The following is a 16,794-nucleotide window of genomic DNA, read 5'->3' as shown; positions in this document are numbered from 1 at the left end:
CTTCTTTCATCTTTTTAAAACTTACATTTATTAGGGGAACATTAACCACATCGTGTACGTTTCGGGTGCAGAGTTCTACGACCCATCGCCTGTGTCTCGCATGGTGCGCTCGCCACCCAACATCTAGTCTCCTCCTGCCACCTTGTATTTGACCCCCTTGACCTTCTTGGTCCACCCCCGACCCCCCTTCCCTTCTAGTAACCACCACACTGTTGTATCTGTGAGTTCATTTCATTTGTTTGTTTCTTGCTTTGTTTCATACCCCACATATGACTGAAATCATACGGTTCTTGTTCCATAACTTCTAATAGAAATGATTTCAAATCCCATAGAATCCACGTCCACCCCGGTCCCCGCCGCTGCCCCCTGCAGCCTCCAGAAACAACCACCGAAGTTGATACGTGCCTCGCGCTTATCAGATTTGAATACTTTTACCTTATCAAATAGATATACATGTAGTGTCTTGTTCTTAAAGTTAACATCGGCGGTATCTGATTTGCTTTGAGCGCTCAGCACTGTATTCTCGAGACAGGTGGAAGTCCACCCACGAAGGTATGGCCAGCCGTGTAAGCAGCTCTTGGCTCCCCATGTGAATACAGTCGATTTACTTATCCAGGGGGCATCCCTATGTCCACCTCCCAGTGCGCATGTGACGGTCTGCATCGCTCCAGGCCTGGGTTCCACGCTGGAGTCACAGAGAGACGGAAGAGCTGCCACTGCCCGCTCTCAGCCACAGACACCCTGATTTACCTGCTCTCAGCCGCGGACACCCCGATTTAGCTCTGCTGCGGCACATCCGGGCTGAGGGGCCGTGAAGAGCTCCCCGGGTAATTCTGAAGCGCAGCCGAGATTCAGACCATCCCCCCAACCCCTGGGCCTCACCACACAGACTGTGACCTCGGGACCAGAAGCACTGGTGTAACCTGGGAGCTGTCTGGAAATATGCCATCCCAGACCTGCAGAGTCAGGGTCTGCATTTCCACAAGCTCCTCGGTGACGCGGGCACACGCTAAGCTTGGGCACGTGCCGCCCTAGGGTGCCTGCCTAGAGGTGGCATTGCGGGGTCACATGGCACGTGCGTCACCCACTTTACCAGTCATTCTGGATTTCGGCCGACAGCGTCACCCTCACACACTCAATCGGCAGGTGCAGCACAGAATCTGAGCACTGCAGAGGACTCTGGCTCTGCTGTGAAGACAAGGACATCTACAAAAACTCGAACGGCGGGGTGGGCAGAGAGGTGTGCCTGCGCCTCGCCACCCAAACACGGGGAACGTTTTGTCAGTCTGTGTTTGTGGGACGGTTCGCTTCGTCCCGCTTACTGAAGTTTACGGCTCTGGGCTTTCAGGGATAAAATGTTCCAAACCCCAGACTGTTTTCACGGGCCTTTTTTTTTTACATTTTCTCATGGCAGGTCAGGATTCCTCATTACACAGAAACACAGCGTCCGGTGGTCTCAGGACAGCCTCAGGTCAAGCCCTCTTTGTGTCCGATTTTGCACAGAGGACAGCTGGACACCTCTCAGACGGAGCCCCCCCGACCCCGAGGCAGTTCCCATAAACCCCGCCGCTGGACACCCAGTGGCCAAACGTTGCTTCTGGCTGTTTTGTTTGCTCTGCTTTTAACAACACCGGAGGGCTATTTTTTCGTGTCACTACTTCCTAGAAATGAATTCACTCTGGAAATGCATTTTCTTCTCTTAATGGTGGAACCAGACGTTCTAAAAATGATACACACAAACATCCTCCAGAAAGTCACTAGGTTCACGTTAAAATGGCGAAATGGCATCTTAGGAAAGCAGCCGACAAAAGACGTCCGAGCTCTCCACCGTCCCTCGGTGTACCTGTTAATAGTTTCTCTTGCCAGGCCCAGGGTTGTCGCGGCTCATTTAATTTTCCCTTAAGGGGACCATGGGCAAGACCCCAGGGACCAATTCCTCGACCTGTCCTCTCCCCGCCCTAAAATTCTCAGCTCGGATCGGTGGAGCGGCCATTCTCCCGTACCGCCGGCCGGAGTGAAAATCGCCACCACCTTTCTGGGGAATAATTCGGCATTACATCTTAGATGTCTTTTTTAAAAACATACATGCCTATTCTCTGAACTAAAAGTTCTACTTCTAGAAATCTATCCTAAGGGAAAAATAGAGGATGTACACACGGATTTATCTTCGAGGATGTTCTTGGCAGAGTTGCTTGGAGCAGCAGAACAGCCTAAATGCCCAGCAACGGGAGAAAGCGGGGGGGCGATCCTGTGATATTCAGAATATCATGTGTATATACGATATTCAGATCCCGTGACACTGCTGAATCTATTAATTCATACGAAACGATGCTCGAAGTGGACTAAATTGAAAAGTTTAAAAAACACGATTGCACTATAATTATATTTTGCCAAGAAATATAAATATATCCACAGAAAGAATTCTGGAGGGATATGCAGCAGAATGGTGACTGTTATCTTTGAGGAAAGGGTGGTAGAGATTTTTAGATACTTTTTTTCTTTTTCATTAAACTCTATCTTCTTTATTTTTCCTGCAATAAATATAGAATACCCGGCTTAAACATTATTTTTAAAGAATGTATTCTGTTTCGAAATCAAATGATGCCTTACAAAGCATTCGATAAATATATATATTTGTTAAAGCGTTTAATAATTATATAAATGTATGTGTTAAAGTGTTTTTATAAAATTTCTCGCAAGGGTATACAAGTTTATTCTCACTTTCTTAGATGGCTCGGTAATGGGAATTGCTCCACTTGAAAAGAATAAAATTGCACGAAGTCAGGTTGCGATTGTCCCCGTTTGGGATTTGATCTCCGCACCTCTGCCCTAGAGGTTTATAAGCAAAGAATATTCAAAACGAAATGTGGCCATTCGATAGAGTAGATGAGGACACTCGACCTGCCCGTGGGCACCACTGTCCTGGACCTGCTCTATAGGTGTCACAACAGAGAATGGTTTGCAAGGAACAGACTCAAACTCCTCAGTGTGGAGTACGTGGTCCTGAGTTCGCAGGACCCTGTTGTTTATAAAGGTGTCATTCCCGACCACGCCCCCACCCCCTCATCGTACAGCCATGCACGACCAGCTGCTACCTCCTGCGCCCACACACACACACACACCCCATTGCTTAGACGACAAACCCCCTGTACCTTCCCTTACACAATCATCTCCTTTGGGCGTCTGTCCTCAAAAGTCTTGAGGTGGAAGCACTCACAGTGAATCTCTGGGCAGACTGGAGGCCCAGGTCCTGCCCCAACGGCTGCCCGCACCTCGCTCCACCCCAGCTGCCAGGACCAGGTATGGATGCTGCAGCTACAGATAGAGTTTTCTAAAGTTCAGGCCAGTGTGTTGGGTCCCAGCTCAGCTCTCAGCTCCACAGAGAGCCCAGCAGCATCTCCAAGTCCTCTTTCGGCCCATGAAATGTCAGCAAAGCTTTCTCGCTTCTGTCTCACCTTGCCATCACAACAGGGGGCTCACAAGGTCCCCCGAGGTTCAACATGACCCACAACTATGCACGAGAAGGAGAGGGGGGAGGGGCAACAGAATGAGCCCTGGCCGAGGTATCACCTTTGCCTATTTCAGGCGTGGGAACCACACCTTCTGTCTCCAGGCAGCAGCGTGACTTGGGACTTGTCACCTAACCTCATGACTGAGCGGGAGTTTCCCTCAGTGTAGAGAATTCAACGACCTAAGGAATGACTCCAAGAGGACAAGCACTACATTTAATTGGACTCAAGTAAGAGTTATGGAGCACAGACATCCAGAGGCGGCCAAGACAAAGAGAGATGCTGAGGGCCTACGGAGGGAGGAAGCTGCGAACTCAACCCCAAAGCAGAATTAGATCTATGTGATCCAAGCAGGACATGGAAGTACGGAGAAGTAGTGACTGATCTCAACCAGGAAAAAAAGGGAGAGGTTTCACCAGAGGGGTGTGGCTTGAGCCTGCATTAACGAAAAGGATTTTGACAGAAGTAGGGTGACGGGAGCCCGAAAGCCCTTTGAGCCCAGCTTCATACCCCCAGAGGCATGAAGTGTCTGATGTGCCAAGGGAGACATGAGAAATTCGATGTGGGGGCTGAAGAGGGATCACAGCCAGACACATGGCGATGGAGATAAAACCTGGGATCCCATCAAGGAGGGAGCCTCGAGCATCTTGCTAGGAAGCTTGACTTTATGACCTAGGATTTTCAGAGTCGTTGAAAATGTCCGAAGAATCAAAGAATGTTTTAAATTACATCAAGCACCACAAACTTGGAGGGGGAAAAGAAACCCAAAAAACAAAAACGCTGTATTACGTATATTTGGGTCTGATTCAACCATTTACTAGGTGTAAATAAATGTTCACCTCTCTAGAATTTGTTTACTTTTCTGGTGGGTAATTAAGTGAAACGTCAGGAGGACAGAAAAGTAAATGAGATAACGTATGTGAAAGCCCTTGGCCAGCCTGACACGTGGCAGCGAAATCGCGCATCCACACACTGCAGGCTTGGCTAGAACGAGATAAACAATCTATTATCTCAGGGGCAGCCTCTTCCTTTAAACACAAAAGTCTGATTTATCACTTTATTTTAAGAAGCTTTTGGAGGTGCTTCTGTCATATGAATCATGAGCCACCGAAAATAAGTTGTTTTGTTTTCAGTCCTCCACTCCAATTGTTTAGAAACCATCTGCGTCATCATTCCACATCTCATGGACATCAAAACAGCAAATCCCCACGGTACAGGGGAAAAGGGAAAAAGGAGCCATCTCTCTCTGAAGCCCCTTACTTGTATCTCAGATTACGTGGTTAACATCGAAACGTTTTACGAACGCTATTTCAGTTAACTGGAGTTTAAACAATAAATAAAGGCAACGCATAGATTTCTGGAGTTGTACTGTTTAATGTGCTGGGGTGGGGGAAGGGTGGCTGAGAGGAGGGTTGAAATTTTTTAAAATTTCCCTAAAACTGGACTCTGACATAGGAGAGCTCCACTGCTGCCATATATTAAGAAGATACTTAATATATCTTCTTAATATATGCAAATATTAAGAAGATACTTAAATTAGCCAAAGGGTATTGCATTGCTGAAGACATATTGTAGAAAACCATCGCACAACAAATACCTCATGCAGGCTAACGTCCTGTTTCAGAGACCCCTCTAGAGGAATAAATAATAGTAAGATTAAACAAGAGCCAAAATGGTGATGATACAAGCCCTGAGTATCATTTTTCTTGAGCAATATCAATGTAAAATATTGGCCTCCAGATAGATATAACATTCTTGATAAAAATGAATAAATAAATACAATGCACTACTAAGCCACATCACAATCCTATGAGGTCTTTGCAATTATGGCCCCGAGCAAGTTCTGTCGATCCGCTGTCTATGACACTCAGAAGTCTGTAGAAATAAGGTTTAACCTTTTGCCTCCTCCTAGGGGCAGACTTTATGTTTATAAAGCAGGCCCAACAGAGAGAACTGGCTTGAACTTGAGCTTTGCTTCACCAGAAATTGAAATTTGATCTCATGTCAGAAGCCCACACTCTAGGTTGTTTCTGAAGCTCTTCATTTTCAAACTTGGGGATGGTCTTATCGTTCTGATAATTCTTGATTTCTAATTTTAATGAGGTCTATATGACACTGATTTCCTTTTATACTGGTTATTTCTTTTCTGGTGTCCTATGGCCTGGTCGAATTCTGTACATACCCACTGAGTACTTAAAAAATGCGGTATCTCTAATTGTTGGGTACAGCTTTCTATAAATAACCATTGGATCGACACTGGCAATGTATATATAATTTTTATGTCCCTGATCTATCAATCACTGAGAAAGGAAAATTGAAATTCTCACTGAAGTGGATTTGCCTATTTCTCCTTACAGTTTTTTATGTATTTTGAGGCTATGTTATTAGGTATATCCATGCTTATCACAGTTATATATTTTTTTGAGTGTAACCCTTTGTCATTATGTAATAACCCTCAGTTGTTTCCAGTAATGCTTTCTGTTTTTTATATCCACTTTTGTCGGCTTTATTTTGAGTGGTATTTGACGAGTATACCTTATTCCATGTTTGCTGTCGCTCTTTCTTTGTGTTAGATGTTTTTATCGACAATACATAACTGACTTTGAAGTATTTTTTAAAAATCTGATCTATCGCTTTCTGTCTTTAATGGCAAGTTTGGTCTATTTATACTATTGTTACTGACCTGATTTCTACCATCTTATTTTGTGCTATTTACCTTGCTTTGTTTGTTCTTTATTTCTCCTTTCCAAATGTCTTATTGGATCGATCCGTTTTTCTTCATTCCTTTTTTCCTTTCTCTACTGGTTTGGCTGTTTAACTTTCTAGTTCTACTTCTTGTTATCTTTAAAGAGAGTCTACATTTAATCTTTAAATAGATCTTCTTTTTTTTTCCTAAAGAATGCAAAAATCTTGAACTCCAGTCATCCATTCCTAATTTTATTTAATTATGTTGTGCAATGCTTTTATTCCTGTTTAGTGGAACTAGATGTTATTATTGTACTTCCCGTTTGGGAGGCTGTGGTTATCGTTTTATAGTCATTTCTCTTTAATCTACTCCCATATTAACCAATTTTATTGCTCCCACTTCCTTCTTGCATATTACTCCTTTCCTCTAGGATCCCTTTTCATTCTTTATTAAATCTTTTGACACTTCCCGAACCGAAGGCGAGTTAGCAACACACGCTCGCAGCTTCGTTCGAAAGAATCTTTATTTCACCCTCAATTTAGCTAATAGATTAGAACGTACTCTAAATAAACGCATTGCCTTTGTATTCTTCTGAAGTTTATTTCATCCGCCTAAAGCCATAATCCTAAAGGACCCATGGGCTCCACCAAGCTATGAAATGAGTCTGTGGCAGGGAAAAAAAAAGTTAAGAGCCCAAAAGATAGCTAGAATTGTGTCAGCTTCTCCCACGTGACCAGAGATTTTCTTCCGCTGCCCTCTCTGTCCTGGCACGTTGCTGAGAAGTTTGCAGTCCATTATTTTCAGAGTCTTGTCTTTTTTCTTTAGTTGCCTTTACGGTACTTTGTCTTTGGTGTTCTGCAGTCTTACCAGAATGTGATTACTGTGGACTAATTCTTATTTATCCTTCTCGGACTGGTGCTTCCTGTATTTAGAAAATTGTCTTGTTCATCGATTTTGGAAGAGTCAGCTTTTCGTCTCTTCCTTTCTCTTTATTTCCTCCTTTCTGGAACTTCTATTGAATCTGCATAGGACATGACCCTGAGTCCTTCTGAACTCTTGACCTTTTCTCATATCTCCCATCTCTTGTCACTGTGCTATATTCTGGGGACAACCTCAAATCTACTTTCTTTCATTCACTTTTAGGCTTTTTCGAATCAACTGTTTAACGCATCTACCTAGTTTTGGATACTTTGCGAATCCTCTTTAGTGTTTCTAGGAGTGCTAATTCTTCTTCAAAATTATCTCTTCTTTTCCATACTGTCTTGTTTCTCTACTTTTTCAATTCCTTGTTTATTATTTCATCATTTTAAAATCCATTTATATTTCGTATCTCATACTTCAATTATCTAATATTCTGGAGGGTTTAATCATGTTGTCTTTTTTTTTTTTTTTGAATCCTGGTCTAGGTAGATTGTTCCTTCTTATTTTTTGTAACTTGAGGTTGCAGAGTCGTTTTCAGTGGGTCTTTACCTGTAGGAATTCTGTAAAGCTTGGACTGAAGACATGTCTCTCCAGAAAGATTTTGTGTTTACTTCTGCCAGTTGTCCAAGGTTATCATGAGCCATGCACTTTTCAATGGTTACTATCTCAGCCTGGAGGTTGCTAGGACACACAGTCATGTGTGTGTGTGTATAGGGGTTGGCGGAGGGAGAGGAGGGGGACTCAGGTCCCACTCCCTGCTTTGTGCAAGCCCAAGACCTCACCTCTTGTCCCTAATTGACCTTTAAACCCCAAATCTCCGTATTGTAGAAACTGGTACCCCCACCCCATTCTTGTCACCTAAGATGACCAGGTGCCAAGATGAGGACAGGCTGCTCCGTTCTCAGTTTCCTCCTTGCTGATAGTCTCTCAGGAATTCGACTTCCTTCCCAGCTCAGCTGTGCATCACAAGGACGTTAGATTCGATGTGGCTCTTCCAGGCACTCTAAAAAAGGAATGCCTTTAGTTCCTTTTAAGTTCAGTATTTTACTAGAACTGGGAGTCTATTTTTTTAACCTATTTATTTTTAAACTTTCCATTGCAGCCGTCAACCTAGGTCAGGCTACGCTCTACTCATTTGTTAATCAATCATCAAAAAAGTAATTATACATATGGATTGTGTAATGCCCTATGGAAAAGTCAAAAACTGTAAGCGTGTAGGCCTATCTTCAACCGCCTTGAGAATCAACAATTCCATTATGTATTTTATTTAAAAAAAATACATGACTAAATTATATCTGTTGGATTCCAAACATATCTTTGACATTCTGACGCACCAGAATATTTCACTGGATGAAGCCATTCTCAACTCTTCGTAAGTGGATTATCTAGTTTTGGGATTTTTGTTTTTCTTCATTTCCCCTTGGTTATTCATGACCACGCTGCTTATGATGATCATGTGTCAGGAGCACAATGGCTTGTTCCGCTTAGAAGTGTCTCCCTGCTTGAATTGTCTTTCCCTGCCCATCTTTAGATGTTGGTGTCCCTAGAGTTTTGTCTTTGGTTTTCCATCCTCTTTACTCCACAGATATCCCTGGACAGTCTGTCTGCTCCCAGGTACTAACTGCGACATGCATGCTGGGTTAGTTTCCGAGGGCCGCCATAGCAGAGCACCGCAACCTAAGTGGCTTAAAACAACAGAAATTCGTCATCTCACCGTTCTGGGGACAAGAGGTCTGAAATCGAGGTGCCAGCAGGGCCATGCTCCTCCCGAGACTCTGGGTAGAATCCTTCCTCGCCTCTCCTAGCTCCCTGTGGTCATCGGTCCTGAGTGTCCCCCGGCTTGCAGATGTATAGTCTGGCGTCTGCCTCCATCTTTACCTGGTCTTCTTCCCATGTGTCTTCGCACCGTCCTCCCCGTGTGTGTGTCTGTGTCTATATTTCCCTTTTTCATAAGGATGCCGGTCATTTTATTAGACCCACCCCCATGACCTCATCCTGACTTGATTAAATCTGAAAATATGCAATTCCCAAATAAGGTCACATTCTAAGGCACTGGGAGTTAGGGGTTCAATGTAGCTTTTCATGGAGGCACAATTCAACCCACAACACATGCCGATGTTGGCCAGTCTCTCTCTCGAGTCTCGGGGTCTCTCCCAAATGCCTGCCTCAAATATGAAAGAAAAGCTGCGTTGGTCTGAGGCCTCACTATGTCCCTGGCACTTCTCACGAGTTCTCTTTTAATCCACACAGCACCATATGTAGTAGGCATTACGACCACCTTTATCTTGTTGGCAAGCAAGCCAAGGAACAGTGAGATTAAGAGACTTTCCAGTTCCCAGAGCTAGAAAACGACAGCGTTCAGAACTCCAGTGTGGTGACCCCGATAAAGGACTCTCAACCCTAAGATCTACATGGGCCCACTGGACTGCCCGGAGGGTGCCCCAGGAATTTTAAACACAGAATGAACCAAAACGAAAATCATCTATCTTAAAAAATATTTTTCCACATCCATCATCGTCTACCTAGTCGGTCATGCCCAGTCTAAGCTGTTTGCATTCTCATGCTATTCCATTCTTCGGTTTTCAAGAAAAACAAATACATCGTCACTATCGCAGAAACGTAAAGGTCAAGTGCTGAGCAGCGCAGTAGGCTATTTCGAACGTGTCCTCGACCCCTTCCTTCTCTACTCTGTTCTCTTTAGAAAGCCCGTTTCAGAGCTCCGCAGAAGTTTAACAAACTCGGTCCACCGTTCCACGTCCTGGGTTCTCCCCTGGGTATTTTTGATAGCGTGTATAGGGATGAGAACTCAGGCTCCGGTGTCAAACGGAACTGGGTGAGGATCCTGGCTCTCTGAATGCCTGGCTGGGACGTCTTGGGCGATGATCTCGGCTTCCCTGGCTTTCATTCATTTATCTACGAAGGGAATAAGGAGCACTTACGCCATAGGATGGTCGTAGGATTTAAATGAGATAATACTTCTTTTATAAAGTACACGTCCGAGTGCCTGACGATAGTGTGCAGCTGTCACCATTTCTGTTTTAATGATTTTGGTCACATATAGCACCCAGTGGAAGTTTCCTCTGTTCTCATCCAGCCCTATGTTTTAAAATATAATTAAGTTTGACTTAAAGTTTTAGTTGGTTTGGTCGATTAGTTACTTGACTTCGCATAGAAGGAATGCAAGCGGAAGCTTCTAGAAACACATGCCGTCATGTCAACATAGTGGGAGAGGTCCTTAGGAGTGTCGAGTGGTGTGACACGCGCAGTTTCACCATCGGATTCTTTAACTGTGAACGAGCACGGGCCTGGGGCATTGGTTCCGCTCCGATCTGCCTGTGTACGTGTCTCTGAAAGTAGTTTCACTCCTCGAGGGCTCGATTTTCTCATGTTCAAAAGCAGGGGTTTGTGATGGCTGATTGCACGCGTCAATTTGACTGGGTCGTGGGGTGCCCAGGCGTTTGGTTAAACAGGACTTCCGGGCGTGTCTGGGAGGGTGTTTCCAGAAGACACAGGCGTTTCAACTGGCGGACTGAGAAAGCAGATGACCCTCCCACGTGCGGGTGGGCCTTGTCCAAGCCACTGGGGCCTGACTAGAACAGGAGGGTGGAGGGTGGAGAGTCTCCCTCTGCCTGCCTGTGGAGCTCGGACACCGGTCCTCTCCTGTCTCCAGGCCTCTGGCTTCCAGGCCTTAAGACTCAGACTGAAATCTCCACCATCAGCTCCCTTGGGGCTCCAGTTTGCAGATGGCAGAGTGTGGACTGTGGGACCTCTCAGCCTCCATAATCACGTAAGCCAATTCCTCATAATAGGTCGATATTTATGTATACATATATAAATATCTATATCTATCTATTACACACAGAGAGAGAGAGAGAGATTGGTTCTTTCTCCGAAGAACCCTGACCACACACACACACACACACACATACACACACAGATTGGTTCTTTCTTCGAAGAACCCTAATACGAACTTAAACTAAGAGCATCAAGAATCTTGCAACTCCAGCTCCTGTGATTCTGATGCTCACCAGCCCAATCTGAATTACCATTAACTCAACAAATACACATTTACCGACCTCTGCTTACTGCTTTGTCTGGTGATTAAGAATGCAAAAGACAGAATGACCTACTCGTGAAGCTTGCGATGGAAAACACAGGCTTATGAATCATTAACTCTAACAAGATTAAGACATAATGCGCTGGCTACCTGGGCTTGCTCGGACAGTGTATTCTCTCATTACTTGTCATTCATTGGCTTTCAAAGCCCAGCCTAGAGATGTCATATTTAGAAAGGGACACACGAAAGCGACGTGAGCCCTCTGCCAGGATGAGAACTCAAAATCCTGAATTCACAGACTTCACGATAACCGGACCTGCAGACGCACGGGGCAGGTGTCGTCTGCACTGAGCCTTTCTCTAATGCAATTCACTGTGTGCGCGGAGGATGTCACAAGAAAGAGGCTGGTGAAACGTGGTGCCGCAACTGTGGCAGGAAGGTGGCCATGTCTGCAACCCCACCGGGCCCCGAGTGTAGAGCCCAGAGACCCTGCTCTCAGGATTCTGCCCTGGGTAAAGCGTTGCCTTCCCTGTGAAATGTCTCTTTGAAAACAGGGGTTTTTTTTTTTCCCCCAAATGACTTTTTATTTTGGCTGCCAGGAAACTCAGAGCCACACTGGACGCCTAGCTCCAGCATCCTGGCCAAGCCTGTGGTCAAAACGGCTGCATTGGTTTTCCATTAACGTGTTTAATTGCCTCGGTGCTGATCCTAATTTCCATTTGAACAGTAGTTCCGTTCATGTGTTTATCAGCAATTTAGTTCACATGGCATCTTAAACCCTTCACAGAGTTCAATGGTATAGCCCCATCTTTAAGGAAGCATATAGATGCATTACGAATATAACTTCAAACACAATAAAGTGCAGTAATAAAAGGATTGATAAGAAGAAAAGTGATTAGTTTGTCAAAAAGATCCAGGGCGGCTTCCTACACAGGGCGGATTTCAAAGACGAAATGCGAAGGGTCTGCTAGAAGGAGGAGGAAAGGCATTCCTTCCGAGGGAACGGCATGGATGAAGACGCTACACAGTGACAACGCCACCTACGCGCAGAAAGAAAGGACTAGAAGGAAGGATGTGGCGGAGGACAATGGCGGAGGCCGCACAGGGATTTAGGAATCAGATCACGGTGGGGATGGAGGAACCTTTTCTAACCAGTCCCATTTATAGTCATCTTGTTCCTCAGATGTTTTGAAACATCTGTCTGAATCACTTAGTGACACTCCTAATCACATACCCATCTGTCATGAACAGCTTCCTTCATGGGGACGGGTCTTATCTACTCCTGACAGGCTTTGGCTGTTTCCTCTGTGACTGGTGTGAGTCACAAGTACTCAATGAATACTTCTCGAATTGAGTGGAAGTCACCCCGCGTGAGGACCTGAGTAAGACACAATACAAGTAGTCTCCGCCATGTGTGTCTGGAGGCCAAGAAGAGGGGGTCTTAAGTCACATAAAAGCTTTTATCATGGTGACCAGAACACGGTAAGTGCACGATGAATGAATGAATGAATGAGTGAATGAACAAACAACTGAATCTATGAAGAGAGTAAAACCAGCAAAGAGATGAATGTGGCAACTCTTTTATCTCCAGGACTTCTGATTACCACAAGCGCATGTGCTCAAGGTGGACATTGAGAAAACAAAAGTAGAAATGTTTGCAAAGCCCAAGGCATCGGCACCCATTTTAGGGAATAAAAAGAGAAAAAAAGATAATCTTTCAAAATGAAGTTATCTTTCACGACAAGCTGCTAAAACAGCGGTTCCCTTGCATTTGGGTCAGCATTTTGCAACTTCTAAGAAAAGGAGATGAAGACTGTGCCGGCCTCTCGGTTAGCTCATGGCCAAGTGCACTGTCGATACCTGAGAAGTAACAGTGACGGCCGGCGGCTCGCCTGGCACATGGAGGGACAGCCCCTCTGATGGCAGCTGCTTCGTGGGACATGAAACGTATGTTCTGTGGAACACATTAGTTCCACTGTGCGATGGGGACCCACTGATCCGTGTTCGCAGGCTCGGGGAGGCAGTTAGAAACATCTGGAAGTCAGATTCCAGCGCTGTGCTCAGGCTATTTCGGCTGTTGATAAGAACCCAGTGAAATGCATACAGGCCTAGGACTGTACTTGATCCAACTGTACTTGATCGGCTCTCATACTGTATTTTGTGTCTTTAATGATCCCGAATTTTCCTATGAATTTCCTGACATGTGGCCTTTACTAAATTTATTGGGCCAACCAATGACAGGCCCCAAAAATATATCTTATAGAAGAAGTTCCTTCTTATCAAACGGGTGATTCTTCATTTTTTTTTTGACTGTCAATATGAAACTTATTTTCTGTTCTTTTTGCCATTCCCGCTTCTAAAAGCGACACATTATGCCTAAATTGAGAATAATTAAGATAAACTAAGTAAAATTTATTTAGCGTCTTCTATCTAGATTAGAGCTTCTCACACCTTATTATGCATGAAAACCCTCCAAGGAAATATGTAAACAATGTAAAATCCTCAACCCCACATCCAGATGCAGAAAATCTGGAAATGTGCATTTTTGAAAATCATAACTTTCCCAGGCAACCCTGATGGCAGTGATTCTGATCATACCTGGAGACATATTTTCTAGTCAGCCTCCAAATTAAACTGAGCTATCAAAGAGCCATTTAGCTAGGTCACACATCTCAAGTCTCTCTAAGAATGATGTCACTGAATGACACCTTGATCTACAACCATGAAAGAAACAGCCCAACCCTATGAGGTGTAGACCTAGATATGCATATAGCATACTAAGATAGATAGATGATAGATGATAGATAGATAGATAGATAGATAGATAGATAGATAATAGATAGATAGATAATAGATAGATAGATAATAGATAGATAGATAATAGAGATAGATAGATAGATAGATAGATAGATGATAGACAGATGACAGATAAAAAGCATAGGTATAATTTATTGTCTAACTAGTACACTTTGAGAGGCACAATCAACAATTTTGCCAGGATGACAGGTGTAAGCCAGGGCTTTCCAGAATCTGGTGGCCCAACTGGCTAAGGGCTTTTCTCGAGATTTCTCTGTTATCTTCCTATTACAAGCTAAAGAACACACTCTTCTGTGGACTCACTCAATAGCTGGGCCATCCTTCCATGTTAGTTTTCCTCTTACCCTATGAGCACTGAATCATGTGTCGATTAAGGGATTCTTTTTTGTGCTGCCTGCTGACACCTTAGAGTCAAATAACACACAACTTGGGCGACTGTGCATGATTTAAAAGTTTGCGTTAGAATATATATATTTTTTACATATGTACAAATATATATATATATATGCACATATATATTTGGAGGCTCAGCTACACACACACACACACACACACACACACACCCCTCACTCCTGGTTTCACTCTGTTCTCACCGTAGCTCATGATCTCTATCCATTTATTTTTTAAATCGATTCTACCTCGCTCCATTGTACGTATTTGTGTGAGCGTTTCCTAGGTCCATTCTGAAATGAGGGTGCAGCGAAAATATTTTAAACGAAAGTACATATTCACTCGTTAGGGATATTTTATCAGTTTCTTTACAGCTCTTGAGTTAAAGAGAACACGTCTCAAGACCGGAGACTTAGAGAGTGAGGAATTCCAGCATGAGAACCCACCCTCCCGAGAGCAGACGGGGCCCAGGTCCTGCGTTTTCGCCTCCGAGTCTGCTCACCAGTTTTCTAGTCACTGCGTTTCACGACTAATTTTAGGTCTGAGAACTGAACATCAGTACACAGTCGACCGATGGTGCAAATGCTCAGGAATGACTCATGTTTTCCCAGCTATCGTTACGATTTGCACTCTGAGTGTCAATCCATGCATCTAACTCGTAGGAATCATGGGAACCATCCATCAGAACCTGTCCAGAGAATTCTCTCTCTGTCCCAGAGCACTCTGGGCCTAAAACATGCCTGAGGAAGGTGCGTGGGTGCTGGAGCCAGGGCCAAGGTGCAGCAGGTGCAGCAGCCGACCGAGCTGCTCCTGTGACCTCGCGGCCACGTTGGGGAATTACCTGGATTGTGCAATGAGGCCGTGTGCATGCACGTCCGTCTGTGCGTCTGCGTCTGAGCACACACACATGAAGCTTGACTAATAACTGAAAGACTCACAACTTGCAAAATCTGCCGCCACCAGCTCTCTTACAAACGCCGCTAACCGAATAGTTGCCTGCATCGGCGTGAAGCAACTGCAGGAGGGGAGGCTGAAAGAGGACCTTCTTCGGGAGATGAAACTGGCCTTTACACAAACACTCGCTATGAGCCAATCTGCGTAACCAGCCTTCCACCCACCCGACGGGCACCTAATGAGCGCCTCGCACACAGCAGGAACGCGAGATGCTCTGACTTGATTAAACTGGCTCTCTGCCTCGTCCCCATGTAAATATCTCTCCTGTATTCTAAACATTTCAGTTAACATAGAAAGCCTCAAGTCTGGTCCTCTTGGAGCGGATATGAATGACATCAAAGAATACTGATGGCGTGACAGAAATATGACCTCACTGGTTAAAGAAGGTAAAGGGCACCAGTCATTACTTCGTGGGTCTGTGATTCTATGAAGAACCAAGACAGGAATTTTCAAGGCAGGTCTCTCCTCAGGTAGATGCTCTCATCTTAAAGAACTAAAAACTTGTTTTGCCTAAATTGAAGAAATCGCATTCTTTTAAGGAGGAAGGCAAAGGGTAAGGCAGGCTGGATGGGCACCCTTCGGATGTCTGACTCACCCTGTTTCTACCCAGCTGGTATCTGAGGCGCACGTCCCTGGGCACGTCCCTGTCCCCACGCCTTTGATTAGATGCCACACATCCAAGGATGTTCATTTCTATATTTTCATTGGATTTTTCATTTTTATATTTTCCCCTATTCAACGGGCGCTGCCTCCTGTTTTAAGACACAGCAACAGGTGACACTCCCAGCCCCCACCAGGTAAATGACCCAGTTGCCACGTCGACTGCCTTTCACTAAACATCAAAGCCAGTTTTATCCCTCTCATGAAGCACACTTGAGACTTCACCTCCACGGGTCCTAGCAGAGCCTTCCGAGGAGCCTCAAGGTGAGAGACGGCCCCAAAGGATGATCCTCCTCAAACCTAACTGTATTGAATCAGCTTCATGCGGTTTCCTGAAAGTCACGCGGGACGGTCTTAACGAGGAGCTCAGTCTGCGAACCCGCTCCGAACTCTCCTGTTTGGAAGGTGACAGAATCCTGCTGGACGTGAGCTCATGCAGAGTAAGGGCAGAGAGTCGCGCCATGGAGGGGCCTTGCCCCTGCTCGCCCTCACCGTCCCCTGGAGCAGGGGAGAATCGGGTTGGCACAGACTTCAGCCACGCATGCCTTTTATTACTCTGGCAATAAAGAACACCCAGGGTGCGCAGCCTGTGGCGGACACCCCGTCATCATCCTCCCCTCGGGGTAATGCCCATCGAGCGCCGACCCCCTGCCAGGCCCTGCACTTCCCACAGGGCCACGGCCTTTGTGGGGCGCCCGCTCTACTGAGGGGGGAATACGACGGGCAACCTTTGACGTGCACGCTCACGGAATTGACGGATGGGAAGGGATGCAGGAAAGAGAACCAAGGCGGACGAGAGA

At 45.2% G+C, this 16,794-nt stretch overlaps 1 protein-coding gene across 3 annotated transcripts in view; it reads right to left on the bottom strand.

Moving 5' to 3' along the window:
• The window catches only part of ERG (ERG, ETS transcription factor), a 174,958-nt gene that overhangs the window by 28,531 nt on the left and 129,633 nt on the right, over positions 1-16,794 (bottom strand). The gene's annotated exons all lie outside the window — the stretch shown is intronic.

This window comes from Pteropus alecto, unplaced genomic scaffold, assembly GCF_000325575.1.
Source record: "Pteropus alecto unplaced genomic scaffold, ASM32557v1 scaffold97, whole genome shotgun sequence".
Lineage (NCBI taxonomy): Eukaryota > Metazoa > Chordata > Mammalia > Chiroptera > Pteropodidae > Pteropus > Pteropus alecto.
This window is presented reverse-complemented; position numbering and strand designations above follow the sequence as displayed.